This window comes from Plectropomus leopardus, chromosome 11 (assembly GCF_026936395.1).
Source record: "Plectropomus leopardus strain MGB_pleo_1.0 chromosome 11, ASM2693639v1, whole genome shotgun sequence".
Classification (NCBI taxonomy): domain Eukaryota; kingdom Metazoa; phylum Chordata; class Actinopteri; order Perciformes; family Serranidae; genus Plectropomus; species Plectropomus leopardus.
This window is the reverse complement of record NC_142186.1, coordinates 13,497,507-13,524,364: the sequence shown is the minus strand read 5'-3', so window position 1 is coordinate 13,524,364 and position 26,858 is coordinate 13,497,507. Positions and strand designations below refer to the sequence as shown.

General features: G+C 39.4%; 1 protein-coding gene across 1 annotated transcript in view; it reads right to left on the bottom strand.

The window, feature by feature from the left end:
• irx4a (iroquois homeobox 4a) overlaps positions 1 to 26,858 on the bottom strand; it is a 486,370-nt gene that overhangs the window by 444,835 nt on the left and 14,677 nt on the right. The window lies entirely within an intron of this gene.

Sequence of the window (26,858 nt, the reverse complement as noted above, 5' to 3'; positions counted from 1 at the left end):
AACACTACTTAGAGTGGCGACACTGTCATCTCTTTATTCGTAAAAGAGCCTAAGCGCGGTTCCGTGAAATGAAAATAACTATTATCATGAAGCTTCCGCATGTGCAGGCTGCCACAGCAAAAAATGGTCCTTTGTGAGACGATGAGCTGACACATACATATGTGAGTGCAGTTATGAAAGTTCTTTAAAATGCTTTGCACCTAGTTATTTTGAAGGCCGGCCTATCATTATGTTTGATGTTGGTGCATCGCCATGCTCCTCTCCTCTCCCCCTCAGACAGGCTTATTTGCCTTTGTTTTACACAGAGCAAACTGAGAGTGATCCAGTGCGAAGGCCAGAGCAGGATGGATATGGAGAGATTGAAAAAGCGTTTGCGTGAGTGGGTACGGAAAAGAGACTTAAACGTGTGGTGGTATGGTTTGCAAAATCAAAAGGTTTGCCGATATTTCTGTAAAACCGAGTGTTACAAATTTAGGAAAGAACATCTCTTCAGGAGGAAATGTGCCTAACCATCCACATGTGTGCACAACATCTCAATAAATTACATCCTTTGAAATCTCTATGAGGAAACCAGGAACACAATGTTAAATATAGCAGGCAGTCAGGCCAAGAATAATATTTGCTGTTCAGAGTTGGAGTTTCAGGCGTGCTGATAGAGCATGGCTTTGAACACCATCTCAAAAATTTCTGAAATCATTGCCTTTTAAAATATTGTTTAGAATAATTATATTTCAATAATTCAATCATTATTTCTTTTTCTAACATTATTAGGTTTGAAAGTACAAAAAAAGTCATGTTGTTCCTGCCGCAGAACTCTTTTTCAGCGCATGTGGACTTCACAGTTTTGAATAGCAAATCAAACAATATTTTATTATGCCAACACACCTCAAACTAAACTATATATTCCCTCCCAGTAGTAACACAGTGAAAGGATTTTTTTCTAATTTTGAAATGAAAGCCTGTAATATTTTATTTAGATTATTATACCATATTTTATGTTAAATAAATAACTTTCACATCGTCTCCCATTCAAATCAAGGAATTGTTGCCTTCTAGGATTTATTGATTAATGCAGTTAATACAAACAAACAAACTCCCGCACACAGAAAGTACAGGAAGCTTGAAGTTAATTAGAATTGTCTACTTTCACTTAAAAATGTAACACATCCCCCTTAAACTTCAAATTCTAAGAAGGCAAAACTTTTACATCGACCTCTTTGTTAACACTGAGCCAAGCATGCACATGGCCCGTGTGTTTACCCAAAACCCTGAGACTGCACTGCCCTCAAATGGCACAATGAGGTCAATGCATACGACTCTTTCATCCCATCCCTGCCTCTCTCCTTATAGCTCCTCCAGGACAAAGAAGCATTAATTAAGAAGCAACCATGAGCAGCCAAGGAGCATAATGCACACAGACGAAACACACAGACACAGACACACACACACACACACACACGCTGCAGTGACTCACAGCCATTCCTCCCTATTCTCCACAGCTTCTGATAACTGTGAAATTCACTCCCTCTGCACAAAGACATGGCCGGGGAGGAAAATAATTTCAGTAATAGAGCTAATGGGTTTAAGTGAGACTGGAGAGCAGCCAAGAGCGGCTAAAGAGGAGAAGAGGGAGGAGAAGAAGAAGGGAAAGAGGAAGAAGACATAGCCGTGTGCACGGACTGGAAGAAAGAGAAGAGCGTGGGTGGAAGAAAGAAGGAAATGCAGAGTGTCTTTTGTATTGTTTCATGATTAGATTGTTGAAGAACAGAAGGGAATGCTCATTTTCTCCTGACTGCCATGATACAGTTGCTGATAAGAGTCGCTCTGCATGCACAATGGGAGGATTTGGAATGGTGGTTAATTTAATTGATAAAGCCAAACAATGGCACAATGCTTGCAGACCGATTACATTTCTTTTTGTGTAATCACCATAGAGGGAGTTAAACAAAGCAAAGTGAGGCTTCCAGGCAATCTGCAATGATTCTGAATGCATTGTATCAGTCTCTCATGAATAAACACACAAACACAGATCTGTTCAGAGGACAACATGGCCACTCACTACATCAGTAGAAATGCAGTAGATATCTCCCGTCTCCTACTCTCTCTCGCTATGACTGTCAAACTACACAACCAGAATATTTATACTAACACTATATGAAGTTTGCAGTTAACATCTGAAAATGCAGCAGTTAACAGCAATAAGAATATTTTATTTCAAAGGTACATTAATAAAATGTTTGTCTCTAAATACAAAAAATGTAAAATGAACCTTAAATTTGATCCACAAATTATTTACAGAATTCTCATTTTCAGTGTGATTTACTTAACATCTGCATGTACCTGCAGATAATTGTTTAACCAAACAACTCGTTCTCATTCCCAGGTTGTCAAATACTGATGCTTTGTTACATCTCCTTGGCAACTGATTCTGACACACGAGGCACCCTTTAACGTCTGTTTATGATGTACAATGGTCACCTGGGTGAAGCATATTGTAACACGCAGTTAATGAAACGAGTCACAAGTCACTCAACCGCCACTTGGGAGCCACTTGTTCAGTCAACAAAACTACTTAGTTAGGTTTAGAAAAAAAAAATTATGATTTGGGTTCAATAAGCATGTTTGTTACGGGGTTAGGATTACATGAAATCTGACATACATATGTGACGTGATGTGACATCTGTATATGATGTACATATTGTTGCATTAAAATTAGTCAATGTTCACTTTTGGTTTTACAGTAAGGCCAAAGTCTTGTTTTCATCTGACCCATTCATTCACCCCATCCACCCTGACCCCAACTCTACACAGACTTTCTCGTTCTTTATACTATGCCAGTTGCTTTGAGCATCTAATATTGCCATGAAACAGTTTACATTAGAGTTAGTTGAAAGTCTGATGCATCTCATACAGACACTAAACAAAGCCTTGTGTTGAATTCAGACACTGAGGTGTGAAAGTGCATTGGTGTTTGAGTGAGACCAGGCTGGTTATTAAGGTAATGTGCCTGCAGATATGTTATATATCAAAACCCCATTGCCAGTTCTGACAATTTATGGCCGAAACAGTACAATAGGTTTATCATATGTGATATGTGATTCATATTACCAAAGGTTTTTTTTTTTGTCAACCAATCTAAATACAAATCTCGTTAAGAGAATAAATTAATGTAATAAAATGTAAAACAACAACCCTACTTTCACCACATATCAATTGACTTGTTTCATTGTGAAAGATCCTGTGTTACAAAGTTGATCAGTCACTCTCCCTCCTAAATAGTTGGATAATGCAGGCAGGTGTGAGGAGGAAGAATCTGTTCCAGGATACAAGGCAGAGCAGAATACAAGCCAAAAAGCAGGATAAAGAGCCAGAAATATCTGCACCAGATAAAACAGTTGCTGAGTTACAGTTATTGACCAACAATCCTATCAAACTCCCACAGACAGTCCTTGCTGGAGTCTACTGCACAACAGATACAGTATATAGCACTAATTGCACTTAAAATTTAAATGGCACATTTTTAATTTAACAGCCTTTCCCTGGTGTGTATTATTTTCTTTCTCCGCTGTATGCACTGTAGTCTGTGTTCCCTCAAGAAAATAGTTTCTGGCCCTTAAACAAGCAATCTCAAATGAACAGCAAAAGGGGAAAACAGTAACAAAAACCTAAATGTTTTCCACTTATGTGAATGACGATGGATGTGATAATTAAGCGACTGTGAAAAATAGCTATATCGTTTCAGTTACTGACTTAAACTGGTCCTAATGTAATTGCATTTGGTGGGATGCTTTCATTATATAAAGAGCCTGTGTAGAAAGGAGTCGCCCAGCAGCTGCTGACTGCTACATCAAGAATTAACTGTCACCTCCTCAGCAGAGGCTGAGAGAGGGTCAAATGAAACCCCTCTCCTCTCCATTCCTCTTCTCCTCTTTTCCATCCACCCAGCCAAGCATCCCAGTATTAAGTGAGGCGAGCGACAGAGATATGAATGTGATATTCCCTCTGGTATTTTTAACCGCCGTATTGAATTCGTATAAAACACTTAAGGCTCCTCAGCTTCTGCCTGATGGGAGCTTCTCACAGGGCTATCTATGAGAGTCTCTAGAGAGAGCTTCTCTTCTGCCATGAAAAAAAAATCCTGTTTTCTCCATCTATCCCGCCCTACCTCCGTCCTAACCCGTCTTCCTTAGCTTTTCGATGCATATGGGGATTTTATGAGGAGCCCTCCCCCCCTCCCGCTCCTTCATAAAAAGCTAATGAAGTTAGAAGGAAAAGTCCATAAAAATCTCATTAGGGGGTTCACCTCCTGATATTGGATACAAATCAAACTTAGAGGCCCTCCTGAGGATTGGTGTAATGAGTAGTGATAAGTGGCATGTCTTTGGAAAAACCCTGCCATTTCAAGATGTGTGAGCAGGATGTTTGTTCCATGTTATGTTGAAAGTACAGAAAGATGATGGTTACACTTAATGCACACTAATATTTCAGTATTTTTAGAATATGACAAGATTCTGAATTTGATGCAGGTCAAGTAAACAGCATGGTTTGTTTGGATATTCCAAATTAGGCCTTATTCAGACTTTAGCATTTTCCAGCAAAGACATGTGGGATGTACCGGTATTATTCGGGTTTAAGTAGCAGTCTTTGGACATGTATACAGCCCATTCAGACTTTGCATCTCACCTAAGGTTTGTGATGGAGTTTGCAACACACAGCCTCTTGCCTGTTTACAGTCAGCTCTATGCATTATCATGGATGCATTGTACACAAATCAACTTGACAGCAGTTTGCAAAGCTGGGGTAGAGATGTGCTGCCCAAAAGAAAAGTCCACATTTATGGTTGAACAGGTGTAACACACCTATTTTTAAACATTACGAAAAACTTTAATGGCACCAGGTTTTTGAATATGAGCAAATATCGCATTGTCAACCCTCCAGCCTTTACACTTTTTCATATTTTGATATGACAAATGTCACGTAAGGGCATGTTCATTGGAGTATGTAGGCCTTGATGTAAACAATAAAATTAGTTATATTTTTGCGCAATGTAATCAGTTTGGTAGGAATGTTTTCTTTTCGGAATGAGGGCATACACAGGAATAGTCTGTACATGTAAACTTAGTCAATGAGTTCCCACACTACAATTGAGAGAGACAAACACAAAGATGACAAGATGATAGAGAAGAGTGGTAGAGTCAGAATAAACTACTGAGCAGATTGCACTACTAAAAACAAATTAGGCTTCTTTTCTCAAGTAAAGCAAATGAATGTGTTTATATTTTGACTTAAACTATCCCAACGTAGCATCCAGCTCCACAATTTTAAATCATATGGTCAACCATTGTCTTTGAATTTAACCATAAGAAAAGAGACCATTAATGACTCAAGTCAGAAAGAGGAAGTATGAAGCATATTGGGCTGTATTATGAATAATGGAAAACCCTGAGAGACGCTTACACTGATCGAACACAACCTTATGAATTATACCGTGATGGGTTTTCATATTTATTTCTGGGCCCCGGCTATTTCTCATGCTTGAGCGAGGCTTATCACTTAACAATCAATTATTAACATGTGTCAGAATAAGGAGTGCTATTACAGGGATTGAGATGCATGTTGTACACTGGCCAGAACTGACAACACTTCTTGTACTCTCGCTCTCCTGTCTGTTTGAAAAGCTCGACTTTAGGTGGAAACTGAAATTTCTGGCTCTTAATTTGTGAATAATGCATTGGCCGGAATATGCATTATACTAAAAAGTACGAGTAAGTGGGATGGTACATTAGAAAGGTTTCTCACTCTACATGCTTGCTTTTTGCTATCATTTGCTGGAATATAATTAGATCTGATAGAAATGGACAGCAATTATTCTGTTCATTCGGTGGTAAAAGTTCAAAGTTCTCTGTCTGTCATAATAATTAAACACTACATATAAATGTAAACACTATTCTGAAGAGTAAACAACATAAACTGTGGTTAGAGGTTTAGCAGTCTGCACATTATAGCTTTAAATTCTTCAGTTACATCAATTCAGCACTCAAACATAATGTATTCAACTTTATCCCCTGATTGTAGTTAAAACTGCATGCCCTCCCAGGAATATTAATAAGGCATGCAAGTCTGTCAAGAATATCATCATCACATCCTCATGTCCATCAACAATGGTACAGATGTAAGCAGTGGTAAACCTGATGACCGTTAAACAAAGACCACATTCATTATGCAGACAGATCATCGCCCCATATTCTGTTCATTTGCATATATCACAATCTCGTCTATTTGCATGATAATCTGATGGTTGATGAAAAGTGCGTTTGTTTTGATTGGGGCTGCAAAAAGGAACAGCGAGTGGGAGAAAAGGGCTGGATGTCTTAATGCAGGTTTTGAATATGCAATGTGTGTCTGACCTCACTGGGAAGAGGATGCATGTAAGATTTATAAGTCGTCTGCAGCCCCCTGATTGACTAAAACACAAGGGATCATTTAGATAATGCATCCCCACTCTCAACAACTGCCTAGGGTCAGAAAGTTAGAGAAGTCTGTATTGGCAGCTCCTGAAGAAGATCCCAAAAAGTGGAGTATATAAGATATTTTCTGTACTTCCATGTTAGATGTCATTGTTTACTTTTGGCAGGTATGTGCATGATCTGATGTCATATTTTTGTGTGTGCGACCTGAAGCCCAAGACGGGGAAGGAGGAGGGAGGGAGGACCCTTACCTTTTTTTTTTTTTTCAATGGCAATCTGGGTATAGGAGATAACAGAGTGAAAAATGTTGGAAGCAATCCACTCTGCCTTGGAGTAAGACCTTTACGATTTCACCACTTCATTAGGAAGTGGCTAATCTCTCCACTCGAGAGGCCTGATAAGGACTGTGCGCTAATGCAGGGGGAGTCAAAGTTCAAACAGCCTTCGATGTTTTGATGCTTAACTTACTAAAGTTCCTGTATGTTCATTAGACAGCTTTATCAGGAAACTCTTCTCTTACATTCCCCAATACCCATCAAGATTGGAAGATGGTGGTAGTGGGTGGGGAGGGGACAAGGTGGAGAGCGGCGCAGTCTGCAGCTGTGTGGAGATAACAGATAGCAGGCTTGTGTAGAAAGAGGGATGGAGGGATGAAGTGGAGAGAGAAAGGGAGACGACTGGTCAGACCATCTTCTCCCTCCTCCAGAGCGCTCTCTCTATATCTCGATTAAGCCTTCAGCCCTGACCGCAGTGTACGTGTAAAGCCAATAGAGAGTGTGTGTTTGCTGCAGCGCGTGTGTGCATGGCTGTGCACGCACATGTGGGCTTCTGTGTGTGATTTTTTTGTGTACTGCCCACATTTGCATGCATCTGCACAGTCGTGCGCATGTGTGTGTAAGATCCTTGATGTCCTTATGCAGTCACATCTCCATCCACGCGACAACAGCCCAGGCCCCTCCACTCATCAATTTTGCATTGCCATTTAAAAAAGCCTATCACAAGTTCCCCATCAGATTCACATCGGCCCCTGGTGCACATAAAAAGCCCTATTTATACTGATCCCCTCTCCCTGAAATTGTTTTTCAAAGGGAAGATATTATTTTGTGCCCTTCTAGTATCAAAGGCTCGTCAGCACTCCAGAGAGTCAACCACATATATCAAAGTAACACAGGAGCAAGAGGACACATCGCAGAGAGTGTGAGCAAAAAAAAAGAGCGATAACACATTTAGCATGAACTACTTTGGGATGTTTGGATGCTCTTATTTTTGTTTACTGAATCTGAATTCTGTCACTTTGTGTCAGGCGACACCAGGGCTGCCTTTTAATTGGGTCTGACATGTTTCTCATCTTAGACTAACTTCACCGATGTACAAACATGCTGTTCGGCCTTCACAGAGGAAGTTGTGAAAAATATAGTACAAACTCTAGAGAGTGACTGAATCAAAGGTTACAAAATGTTCAGACATAGTGAAGTGGTACGATGCATTTGAGTGTGCTTAATGTAGTTGTACTGGGAGCTACCTCCAGAGCACAGGTGCATTTAGCAAAGTTATGGCACCATACATACATTGAAAACATATCAAAGTGTGTCATAGTGCCATGTGATGTGGATTCAGACCTGGTCGGGGAACAATGGTTTATAGCTTTAGCCGCTCAAAACTGTTTTGTGAATCAAGAAAAGGTTTAAGACAAAGGCCACCACAGTGTTGTATGGAGGATGCTGTGGTAATTTGGAATTTATGGGTTGCTGTTAAAGGGCTTTCAGTCAGAGTTGGGTTCACATTACTGGCAGGATTTCAAGGTTTTAAAAATGCCCAAATTGTGTGGTTTCTTTTGTCTCAATTGTGAAAATTTTGCAGGTTTCCTTATTCTTGCCATTATGATGACAGGTTTTTTTCCTTAAAATTTCATAGACTAAGCTAAATTATAGACTAGACTAAACAGTGCATGGATAATTCTGCATTTCCACATAGTTTAGGTAAGGATTTCTTCAGTGTTTATCACAAGGTTTTATCAGGAGCTGAATTATCAACTTAAATGCCTAAAAAAAATGTTGGCGTTGTACGTTTCTGCATCAACAAATACAGAACATTTGTGAGTTACTATGTTAGCAATATGTTGAAATTTTATGTTTCTTTATGTTTTAATAATTCTGTGATAAGCCTGTGGTTATAGTTAGACACAAAAATAACATTTAAGAAAAGATGATATTTTGCCTCAAAAAATACCTAGTTCTGGTGCCACAATTGCAGCTGGAAATGAGTTGATGGGTGGATTAGTTGATGGATGGACAGACAGACAGACAGATGGACAGGAAAACAGTAAAATCCTTCTTGGACAATTGTTTTAGTGTTAAAGAAAAGCCAAGAACAGTATCAACTTGGTATTGATTGCTTTTCAAAATATTTATGTTTTACTGCAGTATACTTCTTAATTTGTTTAGTCATGGCGCACTGCCTAAACTCAGTCACACACATCCACACAATGCAACAATTTAGTGTTCAAAGTTAGTCTGTTTACCAATTGGTCATAGTATAAACAAGGATTATGGACTACAGTCGGCCATATTAGCGGAGCGATTTGGCTAAATGAGCTGGTTTATCTGGGACAAGGTCTAGAAAAAAATGGGTATGCCAGAGGAATTCAGATTTTGTTAAAACAACTGAACTAAAAAAAAACAAAACTGTACAATTATCACAGAATCTTGAGGTGCATCAAACACATTAAAACAAGCACAACAGTATATCAAAGTGCCATAACCACTTTGAACAATGAATATTGTTTGTTTGCTTTATACATTTTACCTGTTTGCCTATAACGAAACATAATTCAACATTCCAGCTCTAACATTGGACAGGCTACCACTTATATTTCTGTGCGAGTTCCGCAGAGGTACAGATGGCAGTTTTGTGTGACTTTATTACTTCACAGACATCTACACAATACATGGAATAACAAAGAGAAGAAGTGAATATGTCTGAGATGTTTTATTCTGACATTTCTCTCTACCTACACAGACTGTACCTCAGTGTATCTGTGAGCAGATAACAAATGAGGGTGCCAACTGGGCCACAAAATGCCGCAGAGATAATCTGCTATCAGTGAGCCTCACTGATCCCAGGGAAAAGAAATAGGGCTTAGAGGGCGCAGTGTCAACACCTTAGATATCTGTACATACTTAGCCCTGGAATCAAAGCTAAGGTGGCAGGGTCTGCTCACTGCTTAGCCTCATATCTCCACAACAGTGACATCTCTGTGCTACAAACCAAAGTGTCTCTTGACTTTCAACCCTTGGAAGGCAGTGAGTATCATCTATACAACTGAGATGTTTCTAAGACACAACATAATGGTAATTTAGAAATTCTGACCAAGATAAGAGTTTAGTTTTATCACGGTGTTGCTTCTTTAAAATGTACAATCAATTGCTGTGGTCAGGCTGATTGGACTTTTGTCCTGATGTTCTTTCTTTTCTCTGTGACCTTGTTATTCTGGTCGGCTTTTATTGTGGCCAAAATCCAGTGACACAAAAAACAGGATGTTTTATACTTAAAAGCGAGCTTGAAAGGAACATAAATACTTTGCATAATTAGTTTCTAATTATGCATAGTTTGTTTACTGAAGTGCCTCACATGGGAAGAGATCAGGAAAAACCTTGAACTTTATATCCACTTAGAGAATAAAGGCAACATTTAACAAAGACAGAAAGCACTGTGCACTGGGAGAAATCCAATCCAACATGCTTCTCCCATAATCCCAGTGCCACAATTCTACAAATAAGTTTTTCTCTACATTTTGCAAACCGTTTTCCAAAACAAAATATTGATTATTATTTTTCTCAGTGATATTTGAGTGGTGGAGGATAGATCCAAAATGGTGTTTAAGTCCAACCCCAACAGCTCAGAGTGACTACAAAAAGACTATGAGAGAGGGTTAACATACAATGATGTATGATCATAAATTGGCCAATAGACATGATGTCACTCTCTCAGTTTAACAATATGTATTATGTATTTTCCCAAACATACTGCAGCCAGTGTAACATAAGATGTTTGGTTGTGACACATTTGTATCTCTGGCAGCATTGTTGGAGCTCAACTGTCTCAAAGCTCATGTGTAATTTTTTATGCATTACTATAACCTTTTTATCTTTTCTATTAAGTAACAAAGCACAACTGATATCCATAATCAATGTATCGAGAAATTCCAATAAACTCTCAAAACAAAATGAGAGGATATGTTGATTTCTACTGACTTCAAAAACTACACATGGCTGTCATCAAAACTACATATATTATCGTCCTAACTGTCACAGTTTTTAACATGACCTTAACATTAAAACAACATCGGCATAACACAATAAAATTTTGTGACGAGGTTTAGGCTACAGGTCTACTTTTACTTTATTTTTTTTACTCTTGTTACGAACGAAATGTCAGGTGCGTCACATGACAGACGTCACATACCAGTACGTCACATGTGCCACTACTTCAGTGTTCTACCCATACTAGCATTTTATGTGATGTCATTATTAAAGAAGTAGATGCTGACTTCAGGCAAGGAGCACCAGACTCCTCGGGGAAAGTCCTGTGCTTGTTTGACCCGTCCACCACCCCTCACACCCACCACCTTCTTTATAAAACAATACACAAACTTTGTCACTTATTATACTACGTCACCTCACTTCCTCCTCTGCTACCGTAATAATTATTATTAACAATGAATTATTATTATTATTATTATTATAGCCACTGGAGGGCAACGCCTAACAATAAACTTAAGTATGGGTCATAATAAGCTGCTTGCACAAGTCAACCTACATGACATTTTTTTCAGCAAAATCAGTCCGTTCAAATGTTTAATCCACCTATGCTATGCCTCCACGGTTGCTTTGAAAAAGGAAGAAACCCTCTTGGTATAAAATGAGACTGTATATAAAGAATATTCGTCTTCTCCCATGAGCTTTGATGGTATTTAACTCCCAATTACCCCCCCACCCAAATACCCACCAGAGCCTTCATTATAAGTCATTAGGCCTCATAAGGTTTTCATGAGATTTTCTGTCTCTCTTTCACATAGAGATCCATGCAAATTTCCCAGGCAGCTTAAATCTGCTCGCTACAGTATACCCAAACAGACATTCCAAGCTATTGGAGGTCCCAGCGGTCCTTCTTTCCTGATGACTGGGTCTCCTATTACCCATCAACACTATATTTTCTCTGGTTCACAAAGCAGAAGAGCAGCCACTCTCCCTGTTTTAAGAAGCTGAAATGCCAATGAAAGAGTACACCATCTCCATAATTCACCACTATGCTACTGCCAGTTTACCTAAATGCAAGCCTTTATGTGCATGTATGTAAGTGTGTAGGCATAGGTGTGTATACCTATGTGTACATCTGTGTTTTGTTTTGTTTTTTTGGAGGCTTCGGACAAAGATGTGTCAGTATATCAAATATCCTTTATCCAGCGTTCCATTTTTTCCCATTGATCTTAGTCGAGTCACTTCAAAAGGCCCTGAGAAAAATACCAGTACAAAGCAGGGTTCAATCCCTCCTATATTTCTGAAGGACAGACTCGGCCCTGGATGGTACCACTCTCAGCCCAGCCTGACAGACCAGACCTGGTGGTTTGAATCTGAGCAGAACAGAAAAGACACAAAATATCAAATTGCCATTGCCATTAAGACCTTTTTACCTTGTCCATACCTCAAATCCTTTCTATGTCTGTCTATGCCTTTCATCAGCTTTCAGCTTCAAGAAGGTCATTGTAGAAGCACTAAAGTGGACAGTTCTTCTTTAATTTGCTAAAGCATCTCCCTTGTCCCACTTCCTGAACATTTTGAGCAGTGTGCAGGTAACCCCAGTCGAGACTGAGTGTTGTAAAAAGCACCTTTAAACTTATTTCATGACTATAATGTACATATACACACCTTATGAATACAGAAGTACAGCTCATAAGTAAGCACTTTCAGACATATTTTTGACATACACACATATGTGAAAATATCAGTAAATAAAAAGCCTACCTTTTAGTATGATACTGTATGTACCTTTACAAAAATGCTCACACTCAGCCATTTTAACACACAGACAACATAAACAAACACACCACCACCTTCACACACGTCCTCTACCACCTCCAAATTGCAGCCCAGCAGCTCAATCTTTAGAAGTTCTCTTAATCAAAGTGCAGCTGCAAGGCTAATCAAAGAGCCCTAAATAACTCCATCTCCCAACACAGGCCATAGGAGGATTAAAAATCCACTAGCCAGAACTGGGTTTCTTCGATCTGGGGGCCGCTAACGCCTAATGAGAACTCCCCAAAGCCTGAGATCACAGCTGAGCTGCTGGGCGCAGCATGCTGAGGCCCCTCTTTAAATCCTAAAGAGATCCTATCAGGACCAGATGAAAATAGATATTGCCCTCTCTGGGTGTCAGATGATTAAAAGAATGGCAGAGGATTATAGAGTCCAGTTTGGATGTTAGTTCTGGGAGGGGAAAAAAGAAACTCGTGGTGCTCCTGTATTTGTGTGTGTCTCTTACATGGCATTAAGGCCCTTTCAGATAAGAGTAGTCTGAGACCAAGGGTGAATGTAAAGGCAGCGCTCCATTATGCAGACTTAGAAGACCTACATTTGTTTACTTAGATCTTATAGGGATTACAGAACTGTTTACTGTGTCTCCATTAAACACACACTAGGCTTTTGTTCTAGCATAAGTCTTGATGAAGAGTCAAAGTATGATTGTCTATACTGAACTGCAATCTCAACATATTAACTGTTTACCCTGGACCTTTGATAAGTGGATTATGACACATGGTATGCTTTGGATAGTTTTAATCATACGTTATAATTATTCATTTGAAAAAGACATTTGTTAGTCTGGCATGTCATGTCAGATTTACTAATAAAGAGTGATGCCCTCAGGTACTTATTGAGATTCTAATAAATATAAATTAAAATGACAAAACCGACAACAATATTGATTTGAAACAGTTAACCATTAACTGGTTATTCGCCAAAAATATTCTTCATCAGTAACGCATTTGGGTTCATAGGTTTATTCTGCTACTCTTAGTACCATTTGCCATTGTTCCCACTGCACAAAAAACCTGCTAACACCAAGTAACATCTGTCTTTTTAATGTAACGGGAATGCATACAATCTCAATTACACCCGGGTCAAATGACTCTGCAGCAGATACTGGTATTTAATGCCTCCACCTCCGATCAGCATTGATGGGAACACACACCCTGGTAAACCCGGCAATTTCAGCTAATTAGAGATGCAAGATGCAATGATGCAGTGTCACTAATTACCCTCCGTCTCCTCCTAAGCAGCGCAAAGAAAAATGTATTCCAAATTAAGTAAGTAAGTAGGAGATAAATAAAGAGAAGAAACCACTGACATGTTTTCAAAGACTTCTGTTTCTACTGCTTTCTACTGTTTACCTGTTCTCCTGCCTGTCCATGACATCGCACAGACAGACCAGCAAGAAAACACACACACACACACACACACACACACACACACACACACACACACAGAAAGGCCAGCTCGATTTCCAGCAGTGAGTTCAGAGCGGGTTTAGCCATGTATAAAAAACCTGCGTGCACACAGTAATTTTGGTGGGAAAGGGGTAGATGTTTAATACGGTTAGCTCTGTTTGTAGCGTCAGTACATTTAAAGGTGCATGTTTAACAATGCTAAGGTTTAAAATGCAGCCACTTACTTCCGTGGGTTACTTGGAGGGAGGCAGGAGGGTTAGACACCATGATTTAACAGCAACCGCATCCAGAATGAATCACTAAAGTAACCACTAGCTCTGTGCAATGCTGAGCAGCAAGGCTGATGTGTGCTAACCATGGAGACCAGAGAACTGGCAGTGGGTACTATGTTTCCGAATGCTGACGTGGCTAGCCAGCTGTCTGTAGTCAAGGCCAACATCAAATAAAACGCAAGACATTTACAACACAAAACATTAAAATTTGACCACCTCAAAATGGAAAGCATTTTGAAATGTGGTGCTTAAGTCACTGAGTCAGAAAGGAAAGACCTCTTGTAATCATGTCATTTTGTGTTATTTTTTTAAAAAAAATAACAGGTTGGTTAACGTTCAATGGGTGTCGGGCTATTTAAAGCAGAATTAGCTGAAATTGATAACGCAAATTTGAGATTATTGTTTTAATTTTCAAAGTCTTACAATACGCCTTTCTCACAGCAGACATTATAATGTGTAACTAATAATGCTAATGATGGGTCTGTTCTATTTAAGTGTCCCAGTGAGCATGCAGGATACAAGGATCCTGAAATCAAAGCAGCTAAATGGAATCTAGTCATCATTAATTTTTTTTTTTTTTTATCCCACCTATTTTTCCCATAATATAGTATATGCAGTAAGTGCATGGTGATTTTTTTGTTTTTCCCTGAACCTAAACACTGTAAGCAATTGTAACACTAAACACTAAAATCCCTGGACTTGTAAAAAGTGCTACGGTACATTGATGAAAGAGTTCAAGTTACTGAATCCAGGATATTTGCTTAATTAAATGGTGTCAACATCAAATAGTATTCCATTTTCATAAACCGCTGAAGAAGTCTACCAATTTGATTCATAGCAAGTCTAGCATTCTTAAGATTTTACAAACTCGTACTCCTATGAAAAATCAATCTACATCAGCCACTTACTTCTTTTTGCAGACACACACATGCTACCAACCCATCTGCCTGTCGGTCTTTTTGGAGTGGACAATCTGTATGCTCTAACTAGACCAACACAGATCTGACAAGGTTGTGTGCACCTGTCATGTCCCACTCTCCTATAACTTTAACATGTTCATGTCTGGGCCTGGCAGGCCATTATAATAAATGAGGTGGGCTTAGTGGACAGCCATGCCTCGTTTTTCTTCTCTAATGGGAGTGAAGAAATCTGCAAACCAGTACTTTACATTGACTGATCCTGAAGGCTCAAAGAAACTAGTTAAAGTGGACAATTAGAATTGTGGGGGGGCTGTGGGGGTGTATCTCCCTGCCCAATCACATGAAATGTCCCTTGTTATTTTAATAATTCAGACAGCGGCTAATTTCTACAGCTCGCCTGTGTCAAGGTAATGTGCAGCTCACATGTCCTAGATGTGTCACTTTGAACTCAGTCACTACAGCTTCTAAAATACCGCAGACAGGTTCCTGGCGGGGGAGACAGCGTGGACTTTCAATTAAATCAAGCATGGGGGACAATATTGAGAGGGGAGAAATGCGAAAGGAAACCTCACATTGTGTGGTATAAAATCTGTCATGATGCATTTTTGTGTGCATTATATAGGCCTGTCTATCTTTCTTTATTTGACAGCAACCATATTCTATCCTCAGCACCACCACCCTCCGCCAACAATATGTTGAATTGAACACAGAGAAGGCATAACTGAAATTCTCTCACCCCTTCTGGGGCACATTCTCCCCTCAGTGCTTACATAGCTCAACAACAGACCTACACACATACCTTGATGCTCAAGTCTAAGGCTGTTAGACCCTCCACTCACATCTGAAGTGGCTTAGCACAAGTGCAAATCTCTCCAAACCAGACCCTGAGGACTCTATTTCATACTCCCAGCCCCTCTCTACCTCTTCCTCTCCAATATGCCTGACCTAGACGTCTGCGCTCCTTTCATCCACATTCCCATGGAAACTCATTTAGCCTAGCTAGAGGGAGAAGGCAGCCCTGGGTTCAATTGGCTGGATTTACACTTGAGATATTATTCATTACATTAGCTGCCATGCTGATCTCTTGCTCGGTTGTTCTCTCTCTCTCCTTCTCTCTCTTTCTATCTCTCTCATTGTCTGGTGGCAGGGCTTCTCAATATATTCCCTGTCTTAAAATTCATGGACTTCTCCTCAATACATACCTATATTCAGTTTTCTGCTATTGTTACCCAGCCTGTCTCATTGCCACATGGAAATTGCATTCTTGAATGTCAAGAGCGATATTTTCAAGGACAAATTAAAGCGATGGCACAAAGCTGCTGCATAACAAAGTAAACTTGTCTTGGTTTTATTTGAATGTATGCCAATGATTGCAACAATATGCAAATACAGATATTCCTTTTTGCTTACACAAAAAAATAAATAAATAAAATAAGAATAAGTGAATTGTCGACGCTTGTTAAAACAATTCAACATGGTGTCCAGACAATGTAAAAGTAAGAGGATTTTTTTTATCTTCAAAAACCAATGTGTGGCTATCAGTACCATGGAATGTAATGGCTAATTGTCCTTGCTACTGCAGATTTTACGGTCTTTAAGCTTATTATATAATTGCTTGCCAGAGTCTCCTTCCTGCAGTGAGTTGAGCCATAATGAGTGTGCATGTGTGTATGCGTGTGTGCATATCAAAAGAAATGTATGATTCTTTCTTATTCACATTTCAATCCTCATCCACTATCCTTTCCTAATTCTCCACTAGTAGCATATTTAATTATGTGGCCTGTCTGTTGTTCGCCTGCTGTCGAGATACAGTATGTAGCATGTTAATGGACATTACATGACTGGAAATGAAGCTATTATGAGCATTAATATCTTCAGCTGCAAACAGCCTCAGGACTAAAGCGTTAGAGGGGTGGCAGATGATGATTAGCTTTAACTATGACTGCAGGTTTCAAATATGTACATGTGTGCACAAACGGTACTGAACTTCCTAACAAATGTTCTTCACCATCACCTCCACCATCTCCTCCACCTCACAAGACTACTCATGAGGAATCTTTTTTTTTTTTTCCTGGTCAGACATATCTGTAGATGCATGCATTTTGCACATGCATGCTTGTGTGTGTACGTCTGTGTTGTATTACAGTATACTGTATATACATACTTTTTATATTTGTACACAGTCATACAGTAGAAGCAGGTGCGTCTCTGTCATTGTGTGCTTATATGTGTCTGACTGCGCACATTCACATACAGTATGAGCACATGACTCTTTGTCAAAGAGAGAAGGGGGGCCGTATCCATCTTTCCCAGTCCATTTTTTGGAGATAATGACGGCCATTTCTTCTTCTCAGTGACTGATGACAGGCAGAACTAACCGCTAATGGCATGCCAGTGCTGGAGCGTGCCACTTATGTTATTTTTCCTGACAAGGCTCAGGGGAAGGCTTCATTTTTTTGACATTTGACCATGCAAATTCACTCCTGCTACATTATTCCACATTTACATCCATCTCTCACCCCTCCTGCGTCCTCCTCCTGTCTCCATCCACCCCTACCCCACCCCACCTCCCTTTCTCTCCTTCAGAATCTGCTAGTGGTTGCAGACAGTAAAAGTCCGGGCTAATAAAGTGCCATGAAAAAAAAACACTTAAATATCAATACAAAAGGAATTCTGAATAAAGAGGCCAGCATTTTTTTGTATAGTTCCTCTTCTATCTTTGACTTTTTTCAAAGCAAATGGGGCAGTCAAATGGAAAGTTGGTAAATGGTAAATATGAGCTGTGCAGAGTACAGTCAGGGTGAATATGAGCACCACCAAATAATTCAGTGTCACAGGAAAGTTCAATTTGTGTCTTTTTATATTGTTAATTTTCTTTTCCAAATCTCAGCTTGTGACAAACGCCTGTGCTTTAGCTATACATTACAGATGGACCTCATGATCTTGGAAACCACTTAGACGATTTGCAAGATTTATTATCAAGCTTTAAGTGTTGAATTATGAGAATAGCTTTGGGAAAAGGGCCACCATTAGTCAGGTTAGATCAGAAACTGCATGTTACAGTAAAAACACAGGCACATACAGTAATGCACAGACAGCGACGGTCAGGAGATAAAAGAAATTTGGATGACTGTGAGGATCACGCTTCTGTTGTGATGCTCACATCAAGTCAGCCCTCAGATTCTGCTATTAGAGGCCACAATGGACTCCTCCTTCAGTTTTATTCTGGATTTTATTCTCTTTTTTCTTTTCTAGTTGTTGCTTTTTTAATCCTTGAAAAATACTATTTAAAGTCCATTCCAGTTATGTTTTATTAGCTGATGTCACTACCCCCATGATCAAACTATGGTTGTGTGCCTTCAGGAACGACAGATCCATTTTCAAAACCCCTTAGTTCACACAAACATCAGGTGTGGTCCATATCCACTAATAAGGCATTCCCGTTTTTCCTACTCCTTGCTGCTTTTTTTCCATCTCATAAGTTGGCAATACAAGACTGCAGACTTATTAATGCAACAACTTTGTCTCCTTTCTGATGATTTAAAGAGCTTTTGTCCCAATGGGTGGTATTGGTTTCAAGTGTACCTGTCTGGTATTGTGCCGTTCGTGCATATGTGCGTATGTGCCTGCAGTCAGATATTCTGTGTTTGCGCTTCTGCAGCTGAGACACAAGTCTGTATGTTCGGAGGTGTGTGTGTGTGTGGTGGGTGAGAGAGAGAGAGAGAGAGAGAGAGAGAGAGAGAGAGAGAGAGGCAGGGGGTTGATGGGTCTTGGTGGGTCAGCACACCTGCTGCGGCTACAAGCACTCTGGGACAGCTAATGTTCTCTGAGCTGACAGGAATCTCCCCCACCACTCCGACGCCCAACCCTCCTCCCCTCGCCTTCCCCTTTAGTTTGAGCTTAGATAGATTGCCCTTGTAACGGGGGCTAATAATGTGCCACAGAAGGCTTTTTAATGGGGAGGACTTTGATAGGTTTTCCAGGACACGGAAAAAGCCGCACAGAGGAAGACATATGCATGGCATGCACATGAAGACAAGAACGGACACACACATTGATGCACACGTGCGTGCTTGTGAACTCGCAAACTTAAACAAATGTGGATGTGCGCACACGTCCATGCACACACCCACACACACACACTCTACCTGTCGGCTTGTTTTACCACATTATTATGGCTGGCAGGGGGTCTCTGGCCCTCTGCTGTTCTCCAAAGGCAGCCTGTAATGTGTCAAGAGAGAGAAAATGAGGAAGGAGGGAATAGAGGGAGGAAAAGAAAGAGGAAAAGTAGGAGGAGGTAGACTGCCAGCTGACAATGAAATAAAGCCCATTAGAGAGAAGTAAAATAACACAGGGAAGGAAGTGACAGCAGGCCTGTTACACACACAGCTTTACTGTCTTTAACTACTGTCAGCCCCACTGGGTGACAGCAGCTGCCATCTCTCACACATACACACATAAAGGCAGGCACTCGCACACATGCACATCAGCATTCACACACACAAAGGCTTCTAATCACAAATCCCTTACTTGTAATCATGCACATGCAAGTATGTGCAAATAAAGGGACACACAAACACACAGACACAGAATGCACATATCAAAACAGCACTGAATTGCAATTCACAGACATTTGAGAGATTGTTTTTGTTGTGTGAGAAAGTGTTTTCTTCTAATTCTCAGTATGACTAAATGTATGTATATACTGTACATGTATATTAAAAGCAGCCTTATATATTGTTTTTCATTTTTTTAAATTAATGACGCTTTAAAATGAAAAAGAAAAGAATAATCACTGGTTCTTTTGACTTGTTTTTCACATTATATAAACAACTTGCAAAGAATTCAAAACTGTCTCTGCGATAGTTCCCGCTACAATAGGTGTCACCAGGACCACACTTTGCTGTGATGACTCACAAACATACATACACTCACAAGGTGACAACAATACCTGCTGTCATATGAGTTCAGTGGCATAAGAGTTGTTATTCGCATATTCCAATGGTCATTGACATGGATGATTACAGTGATATGGGGCTGGTCCTTTGGAAATAAAATGGATGTCATGTAAAGGCAGATTTCACTAATGGTCTTGTCACCATGGTCATTGAAATGCATGTTTTAACGTGACATGAGGCTGACCTGTCAGGAAAAATGGACTTTTAAATGATATAGACAGAAGACTTGTAAAGCCAGGTCTCACTAATATTTTAAAATATTAATGTGTACCTCCATCACTGCATGAGCGAGGGATATTCTAATAGATACTTAATTATTCATACCCATAAATAAAACCTGCTTACCTAGATGAGGACTAAAAACCCCTACCATGATGGTTTATGAGGACAGCCTAATAATGTATGTATGCAAAGGTTTCTGATGTTCAGCTGCACCTGCACATTAAGTTCACCCCACAGTCTGAGAAAGAAGGATGTCAAAACTAAAAGTATGGCATCAGATATACCCTTTTTTTAAATTCACACAACAAAACTTTCTAAATCTTTACAGCACTATTTGCAATAGCTGAGCCACCTTGCATACTTAAGTATGCACTCACTGTACATGTATGGTGAAGGCCAGTTTGTTAGACTGTCAAACCAATTCATCAGTTTCATTTTAAAACCATGACTTCATCAACACGGGCTTTCATGTTATTCCTTGGCAGTTTCAAAGTGGCTTTTAGCATTTTTGAAAGCTACTGAATCATGACATTGCATCACACTTGCTGCAGAAATTTATGAGCATTAACTGATGATCTCTATACATGTCCTTTTTCTTGCATAGCTGATATTTGTAGCTCTGTATGTTGCTTTTCCCATGCCGCATGGCAGCCCAGTCACCTGAAGAAAGTGTTGGCATTGTACATTTTTTACATTTGCACGTTTTATACACATCATATCAAAGTTTGGAGGGGCGGTGGAATGGCGTGTTACCTCCTCGAGGCTCCTGCCAAGCTGCAGACCAGTGCAGACCATTGTTTGAAACCAACCAATAATGACACTACAATTATTTGTTAGTGTCCCTTAGCAGCATTTCCCAGTGGTGTTTATGGCACAGAATCTTGGTTTTCATAAGGAACCTGGGTGTTTTTAGCAGTACACTGTGCCTTTTCCCACCAGTGTTTGTTGCACTGAACCTGGTTGTTGTTTATCGACACATCGCTACATTTCCCAGTTGCATTTGAGCCACTGAACCTCTGTTTTTTTACCAACACATTGTGCGATTTCGTAGCTGTTGAGCCAGTGAACCTGGGTGTTTTTTTAACAGACACATCTTGCTGTTTCCTACCAGCATGTCAGCTACTGAATTTGGTGTTTTTATACTGCGGCATTTTGCAATGCCATTTTAGGCACCAGACCTGGATGTTTGGTGTTGCCACCAAATATGGGTATTTTAAGTCAAGATATGACCTTTTCCTCCCTATGACAGCGTTTTTTGTGCCTAAATTGAGCCACACCTTTAACATAGCATTGTTGAAAAACATTATATTTCATAGTATCCGCAACAAAATAATGCACAAATGTGAAGAATCAAGGGCATGCAGAAATGTACAGTGCAAAAGAAAACCTTTTTCTGGCGACTGGGTTTAGCATGCATGCACAAACTGCAACATAGCAATAAAGGTGTAATAGTAGAGACTGTAAAGACAGCTCCAGATGCAACAGCATTTACAAAGGAGGTATGTGACATTTAGGCTAAATACTCTACAGTAAACTTATTAACTCATCACACAGAATGAAGACAGCCCTGTAAAAACATTGAGGGGCACTATTCCTATGAAATTAATGTAAACAATGCCTTCACTGTAGCAATCTCCCCCAGACCTACCTTGCGCCCCTCACCATGTTGTTGTTTTTCCTCAGCTGACACGTCTGGTTTGTTTTATCCTCCAGATCTGTGAGACCACTTGTGAGAGAGAATTAACTGCTAATCAGTTTTAGTCGCAGGCTGTTAATATTTAATTGAATAAACAAACAGACACAAACAACTTAATGGGGAGTGTTATGATAATGTTTTGCATCTTCCCTTACTTAAAATTCTGTCATGAAAAATGTAATTATTGTTGACAAAATTAATCACATTATAATTGAGTTGTGGCGGAAGACAAGAGTTGTGGAAGTAGGCTAAACATGGAACACTTTTCTTGAAGTTGTTTCCTCTTTTAAAGTTACTTTACTTTATTAGTTAAAGAGTTTAGTGTTACACAGAAAGTGAATGGGATGTCTTTTTTGTATGTCACTGTAAGATACACAAAAGGTAGGTATTTTTGGTGTAAAACTATTGATGAATGTCAGGTGACTGCTATGACAGCATCATCGTAGAATTAGGGTGTAAGATGAGAATGTTAGGTGTACCACAGTTTTACCACGTTACATTTGCTGAAATAGAATGAGCTAGGGGTGGCCAATGTATCAATATTACATTTAAATCATGATATGAGACTAAAACATCTTAGATTTATATTATATATAATATATAATATTTGAAGTATTTATATTTTCCTGGGTTTGAAGGCTGCATTACAGTAAAGTGATGCAATTTTCTCAACTTAAAAAACTTTTATAGCTGTTCTATGATTTGCCTTTACTCATTTAGTCATTTTATCCCTTTTAATGATTAAAAAAAAAAATTAATAATAATAAATATTTTGTGAAAGCACCAATAGTCGGTACTACATTATTGTTAGTGAGGTAAGTCAAAAATATTTCTTGATATTTGGTTTTCTCTATATTGCCCAGCCCTAGAATAACCACTGTTTGTGATGTAGGTTACAACAATACTTACACACTCCACCACCCTTTCTTTACTAGAACATATATTCAGGCAACATAGAACTGGGCAATATATTGACACTATATCGATACCATGATATCTGCAAACATATCACCTTAGATTTTGGATGTCATAATATTTTAAGTATTGTCTTTTCCTGCTTTTAAAGGCTGCATTACAGTGAAGTGAATTTACCACACTGCTGTAGCCATGGTATTATTTGCCATATTGTCACAATATGGATATTAAAGTATTTCTCCATATAGCCAAGCCCTAAGGCTTCATTTCCCAAACATATCTAAAAAAGAAAACCAAAATTAGAAAAAGGCTGGGGGGAAGGTCTAGGCTGGAAACACCATGCTATTCTAAATCTGGACCACCTTTTTATTCTTTCAAGGTACATAACAAAAGCTATTTACTAATTTTCCTGCAGCAGTCAGTTGTGAAAGACACTAAAACAAAAAGGTTTTCATAAATGAATATCTTAAAAAATGCTGTAATACTGTGATGTATCAATTGAGATTGCTAATTGAGATTTATGAGGCCTACTGTTCAGCCACAGTAACAGGTGTGTAAACTTTAATCACATTTAATCTGCCCCTGACCAGTTTTGGCTGAAAGAAAATATCAATTAAATTATGAGAGTCGTTTTACTGGAATTAATCTATGCTTTCCTTAAGAAAGCCATATACTACTCACCAAAATAAATCTGCTTTATCACATCACCCCACTTCATATGAATACTTACTATGCTAATACCATGGGACTTAATGACTGCTTCATGTTTATTTACTTCCATAATACAAGAACAGTGAGGTAGCTCTCTTCTTTGAGCACAGTCATAATGTTACATAAAATGTAGTGATGCTTTTAATAGTCTATGCCATTATACCATGCCACCTTATACTGACATAATGAGTAAATGCTTAATATACGTGCAGAGAGCTTTGGTAAAACATGGTCATTTGTCTCAAAGTGTATACATTTTTTGTATTCTGTCCAACTTTCAAATTTGGAGAAAAAATCTTTTCATCTGTCAGCATCAATGCATTTCTTCATTCACTGTTCAAAGCAGCTTCGATGTGATGCAGTCAATTAAAGTGGACGCTCTAATAATCAGTGATCACTTGGTGAGAAAAGAGCAGTCGGTATTATTGAATAGATGGAGACTGTTTAAAGACTTCTGATGAGGCAAGCCCAGTAAGCCTGTGGAGAATCTGAGAGGCAGGTTCCACAGATAATGAAGTCTTCAGCTGTGGCGAGGAACACAATTGTGTGTGTGTGTGTGTGTGCGTGTGTATGTCTGTGAATAATGATCCCAAATTGTGTAATTAATTATGAACACGTCTGAATAGAGGCGAGATTTCAATAAAGGGTTGAGATACATGCGGAATGAGAGGGAGAGATGGAGGAAAAGAGAGATATAAAGATCATTCCTCCTTTTGAGTTGTTTCCATCTTAATAAAGCAGCAGGGTGAGAGATGAGCCTGCTGTGCCCTCCTGTGGCCACTGCAGTGAAATATTGCCTGTCCCACTTCTCTGCCGACACCTAATTGGAGTCACTCTGAATTCTATTACCCTGTAATAGGAATGCATCATGGAGTTATATCAATAAGAACAATTTGGAGCAAAATCAGTGTAAAAGCGAACTGATAAAGGACATGCATTCCTCTAACAAACCAGTAAAATAGTGTGACTGACAACTTTTAGATGATGAACCTTTAGAACAAATGTGTGCATGTCTACTGCTAATATTATAATGGCAACCAAACCTTTAAATAATGGAATACAGTTAAATAAAGGGTGATACAGGCAAAATGTAGATTATGATAGATGCTTTTATGATTAAAAAATATTTTGTTTTGTTTTTTCCACCACACAATTAATGCTACTAAAAAAGTATTAGAAGGGAAAAAATCCTCAGAGTATTGTTGGATAAACAGAAACACAATTAAGGAGAAGCTATCCATTTAGTCCTTGTTATAGCCAATCTAATTGGGGCGTGTGTTATTAACAAAAAGAAATAATGTTACTGCCGATTAAAGGTAATTAACAATGCTCCACTGTGGGTATTTAGATATCTTTTCTGTTAATATTACATTTACATGTATAGGTTTCATCTTCCTTGTTTTGCTGGTGAATTAGGTTCTGCAATCTGGCAAAACAATGAGCGAAGAAACAAGCCAGCAACCAAGTCAGTTTCAAAGTCTGTGAGAAAAAAAAAAAACACCAATCCAGTCAGTCAGACAGTTGGCCAACAAGCCACCCAGACAGGCATCTCAGCAGTCAGTCAGAGTGACAGTCATTCCACCAACAAGTCAATCAGACACTCAGCTAATCCTTCAGTCAGTCAACAAGCCAGTCAGCTATCCAGCCAGCCTGCCACTCATCAGGTTAGCCAGTCAACATGCCAACACGTCTACCAGTCATTTAATTTGCTCCTGCGCAGCCGCTGAAAACCAGCAGCCAGTCTAAACTTCAAATAACCAGTCACTCACTCAGTCAGCCAGACAGGAAACCAGTTAACCTCTGCCAAGAGTCAACCAGTCCGTCAGTTTAACCAATACCGTCCCTGTCAGTTTAGCACAGTATACATTAAGTAGGGCTGCATAGCACACATGACCTTTCTCATTTGCAGCATGCAGGAGACGAATCATTAATATTACTATGGTAACCACAGGGCAGAGACACAAACTGGGGATAAATAGAGACTGAACCATTTAAGGATGGCCCCCTCACACAAACATATGTGCATGCACAAGGACATGTGTGCACATACAGACACACACACACAATATGGTAGCTGACATGTGCCCATCTCCTCTGTTCTGGCCTTGGAGAATCTAAATGCTAAATGTATGTGCATATTTTTTCATAGCAAGAGACATATTAGAATTTTTCCAGCAACCCAGCCCCCATCCCCATCCGCCGTCTCCCATACGGAGGACATGAAAGCATCTGAAGCGCATAATGCTGGAGGAATTAAGGGATTCCTTGGTGGCCCTGAGTACCAGGGGCCATCGTAATGACGAGGAGGCTTAAGCGCTTTGTATCTTCCCTTTTACCCCGCTCTGTCTCTAGCAGGTCTGGCTGTTTTCATTTTCCATATTTTTGAGGGCGTGTGCGTCATTGAATATTCATCTGGAGGTAAAGTAATGATCATCTGTTTGTTATTGTACATATATTACAACACAGAGGAGATAGATTTGTTCTCTTGTTTGGAATGGGATGAGACAGAGCAAGGAAGGAGGAGCAAAGTGTGTCCTTGTCTGCCTGTGAATGCATGTGCATACTGTGTGTATGTGTGTATTTGTAAATATTGGATTGAATAATCTTGAATCAGAGAATTACATTCCTTCCTTCAGCTTTTTTTCAAAAACTGACTATCATATGCAAAAAGGGCAGACTGCCAGGAAGAAACAATTTCTCCACTTCCCCCTGCGACTTTATGGCAGATGATCTCACTCTTCTCTTTTATCTCTTCTCCTCCAATGATGGCTATTGATCTGGGTCAAAAGGAGCAGAGGGGAATTGATTAGGAAACTCTAGCATGGTCAAAGAGGAGGGATTCCCACTAGACCTTCTGACTGGTGTTATATGCTTCATATGGATCTATCTCCATCAGGGGCCACTTACCATCTCAAAAACACTGTCAAACATTATATTGTAGACAGACGGATGCTCTCTTTTACCCTTTTATGAGAGGACTAGGGGCCACTGATGTGCAGTAGTGATTTGGACCTAAAAAGTAAACAGTGCTGACTAAATCCAAGTAGATAACATTAAAAACATTTGTGTTTTTGACAGGAATTGTTTGGATATCATCCAAAAATTGATGGTAAAAGTAAGCCAACTTGCACTTCATCATAGTGAAAAAAACAACAAGGAGTTTTTACTTAAAATATATTTATTTATTTATGGT